Source organism: Amblyomma americanum, chromosome 1, assembly GCF_052857255.1.
Source record: "Amblyomma americanum isolate KBUSLIRL-KWMA chromosome 1, ASM5285725v1, whole genome shotgun sequence".
Taxonomy (NCBI): Eukaryota; Metazoa; Arthropoda; class Arachnida; order Ixodida; family Ixodidae; genus Amblyomma; species Amblyomma americanum.
The window spans coordinates 237,194,044-237,198,094 of NC_135497.1; the positions used below are offsets into that span (position 1 = coordinate 237,194,044).

Below are 4,051 nucleotides of genomic sequence, written 5' to 3' on the forward strand. Positions count from 1 at the left end.
TGTGGCTGGTAAGCAAATGTGCGAAGTTCTTGTCATTCTTTATGGCGCCGGTCGCAGGGTTTGTCGGAGCTGCCACGACGAAGAACCACCTCCGACTGTGTTAGGTGTCGAACTCCTAGGTTTATTGCGCTGCGTGCATAAGCGCCGACTTCGTCATCGACAGGCGACGTCTCAAGCCTGGCGTGAGCTGCGCTACAAATGCCTCTCCATCGCACTTTCCCAGTAAACTGCCCTGCACCAGTGATTCTCCGATTAAACCTCTTTCCGACGCTTTTGCATTGTTTGTCTCGCGCTTGCGCTCGTTTCAGTGTTTTAGATTTTTCCACATAGATAATCAATGCTTTTAAAACAAAAACTATTACTGCCAATATATTTATGCCCATATTTCTCAGGCGTCACTAGATATTCATTTTGCTCTGGGCTTTTCAGGCTTCAAGAGAGGTCCAGCTCAAACCCTTCAATACTGCATAATTTGTAGTTTTGCTGTGAGCCAATCTTGCAACCACCGCCCTCCGCTCTAGCTGCGTTTAGCCAGCGCCTCATGGTGGATGGCGTGCGCACTGCTCGCGCTCGCACGCGCCAGGGGAGGGACCGACGCGAGCGACACACCACGGCGGCGTCGGAAAACGCCGAGAGGGCTCTCTCACAAGAGAGGCTGCTTCGCTCGCGTGCCGCCGGTCCACTGCAGTGAAAAAAGCAGTCAGGAGTCGCTCAGACGCGGTGCGTTGTTGTGGAGCTCGCCGGTCGGGAGCTCGCATCGTCGCGCGGCTCGGTACGAGGTTCGTGCAGCGACTGCTCAGGCAAGGGCCGGCTCTCGCAAGGAGGAGTAGCGCTACGCCTTCCATCCAAGGTGAGCCCACCCGCACGCTGAGTTGTCCGCCCTGCTCGCTGTCCCGACAACGCGCGCGGAGGGGAGCGGCGGGCTTCACCGGAGAACCCCGCTGCCGCGGCCGGTCGCCATCGCCGCCGTTGTTTCGGCCACCGCCGTCGCGACAACAACGCGAGCCCGATCCCGCGAGCTGTGGTCATGGGATCTGGCCAGCGTTCTGGGGAGCGCGGTGACCGTCGCCAGTTAGAATGCGAACAGCGGTGTAACGTGCGCACCGGAGCGAAGGAAAGACCACATTGGTCCCGAAAATCGATGTGTTTTTGTGCGGGTCGTTGATTCGCGCGAGTCATGACGCGCGCGTGCTCATATGCACGCTCGAGATGTTATTCTTGCTTGCGCGAAAACAAGAGAAAAGGGTGCGTACCGACGGGAAGAATGGGATGAGAAAGTGCCCAAGTGATTCCATTGTCTTGAAAAATGACCCGCATGCTCTGGGCTGACCCAGTTTTGGTCCCGAATGTTTTCAAAGCGCGTAAAGAAGCACAGGAGCAGAGCACGCGAGGTGCCGGGGAGTAATTGTTTCTGGCGCGCTGCTTAATCGAGAGTCTGCGCAGCACAATTCGAGCTGAAGAGACGGCGTTTCCAGCGCTGCGCTATGAGCGAGCGGTAAGAGAAAAGAAGTTTGTGACGTATAGCACGTCAAATGAAGCAAAACTTTGCCCGGCTGCACGTTGCTTGATATGCAAACGTTAGTACAAAATGTGCAATGCATGCACTGTACTCGTCTGTGAACAAAAGGATTGGACAAATCTGCAACCGCAACGTCTCGCAATCCTTTGATTCATCGCCAGTAGATTTTCAGCTTCCGAAAAGCAATCGCTGTGCGTGCGAAGGGTGGATACTATCTCAGTGAATTTTTCCCGCGCTGGCAAAATTGCAACATCACTATGAAAACCTATTTTTGTGGAACCGTCGAACCGTTCTCGCTGAAACCTGGCATGAAAGCACCGGAGTTCAATCGCCCAACCGCCAACAGCCCAAAGGTGGAAAAAGAGAGAATGTGCAAGAGAGTGTTCTTGTGCATTCTCCCTCGGCCCACTCTGGAAACTTATTCTCGAAGCCGTGTGAGGCAACCTTAGCCGCGCTTCTGTGAACGAAAAAAAGCGAGAGCAAATCGGTAGGCTCCGATTGAGCGCATGGCTCATGCGGAAGGAGACAGGTAAGTGCGCGACCTTTGATCTTGGATCAGGTTCGTTGTGTGAGCGCGGACGCGGCAGGGCCTTGCGAAACGCGGTGAAGCACATTTTGGGGCTGACCGTCCGCTTGGGCCGCTCAGGGCGCAATTCACGCAGGATATGTTGTAAGCCAGACGTACACGGAGGGATAGCGCCTGCGCAGCACGCGCGCACACGTATATACATGAACTTCCAGTGTTGCAGAACACGGCCGTGTTCTTTCCTTTTTTTTTGGCTCATTTGCGTTAAAAAAATTTCAAGGAAATATTAAACTACGTTCGTGTGCCCTACAGCCCCACATACTGTGTGGGCAGTCAATGCGGTGAAACTACTTAGTGCGTTACGAAAGTTTCGCGTCGTTTAAGTGCGGCTGGAGCTAGCGTACTCTTTTAAGTTTAACTTAGCGGTGCCACCCGTGCATGGGGTCTGGAGCGCGTACTTTGTGGTGGCGTGGCCAACGGCGCCATCTCTGGGTGGGGTGTTTTGTGCCAAGACTCGCTTAGCGCAACGAAACTACTCGAGATTCGCAGTGCAATATCGGAAAAGACAAACGTGCTGCAGCAGATGTGACAATCCTTCTCTCCGCCCTGCTGCAGCCATTGTTACGGTACTTGGGGCCGGTCAAGCTGCCCCTGAGCAGCTTTTTCCCCCTTGTATCCCCCACAACCATTGCATATCCTTGTTTGTGGAAATGAACACAACAACAAGGTGGCTGGAAGATAAGAAACGAACTGGGTGGTTTTGGGAACCCATCATGCGTAGTCCTAGTGCGCGTACAACCGTCCTATCTCAGGTCCTTTCGCAATGCGCAGGGCGTGCCTTTCGCAGTGACGTACGAGGACGTTACTCCATCGCCGACTCGTTCGATATTATAGTGAGCACTGAGCGCGTGACCGCAACCGGCGTCGGAGCTTTGGTTGGCGCTCCCGAGAGGCTGCAGGAGCACGAAACTAGGGTCTTTTTTTTTTTTTTCACGACATAGACCGCTGCAGCACTACGGACGTCACAGGACAGCGACGCGGCACAACCACTGCTATCCGGTCACATTCTGAGATGCCAGCGTAATTTCTACGAAAATTATACACCAGGTTTTCCCTGAGCGGTGTTCGGCGGACTCGTGCGTCCCAGTTCGCACCTTCCGCGTTCGACGCTGGCATCTCGAAGTGAATGGACAAACGGAAGCAGTCACCTTTGTAAACTTAATGTAAACGCAAGGGATCAGTCGTGACTACCACGAAGTTTTCGTTCTAGACCAGCGGCGGCTTTAGCCAAAGAGGCGGCAATAAATTTTTGTCTGTGTGTGTGTGTGTGCGCGCGCGCGCGCTAAATCGGCAGTGACTGCGGTTGCTACGTGTTTATCGCTGTTTATGTGTTTATACCAAACCACTGGCCTCCGCACTGTCTTAACGCCTCTTTTGTGTTCAGTCGCAGACTTTATCATTCAAACACGCTAGGCACTCTTCAGGAATCGCATGCAACAGAATACAGTCGGCGAAAGGCGAGAACTGACGCTTTTGGGAAGAAGCCGAAGCTCAACCTCCATCTCCAGGAAAGCTGCAAAAGTTGTCAAGACGTTCCAGGGTAAAGTGAGCTGCTATTGGCACTCGCTGGACGACTAATTCCTTTCATAAACAGGCACGCAGAGACTCAAACGCAGAGACGTTTCTTGCTTTTCCATTGACAAATAGGGACACCCTCGAACAAAGAGACTACACGACGAACAGAAAACATGCAACAACAACAAATATGCGAACAAGATGGAAGCACCGCGATGTTGCCTTTGTCACGGAGTGTGGAGAAAGCGAGAGAAGAAGCGAGAAACCTGCGGAAAGATTGCCTGCTTATCTTCACAAACTGTGGGTCGGGGAACGACTGGAAATGGGAAGGAAAGATGGAAGTCGGTTGGGATGATGCTGATGGCTAATCTATAAACATATGCGCGGCGCCCAGGAAGGAATAACGGAGACACATCAGCACCACCTCACGA

At 53.2% G+C, this 4,051-nt stretch overlaps 1 protein-coding gene across 2 annotated transcripts in view; it reads left to right on the top strand.

The window, feature by feature from the left end:
• Positions 1-645: 645 nt before the first annotated feature.
• The window catches only part of LOC144114794 (follistatin-related protein 5-like), a 304,172-nt gene continuing 300,766 nt past the window's right edge, over positions 646-4,051 (top strand). The window contains exon 1 of one of the 2 annotated variants that reach the window (XM_077648758.1): positions 646-922. The gene's annotated coding sequence lies outside the window, so the exon portion shown is untranslated. The remainder of the gene's footprint in view (positions 923-4,051) is intronic. The other variant, XM_077648757.1, reaches the window with a different exon arrangement.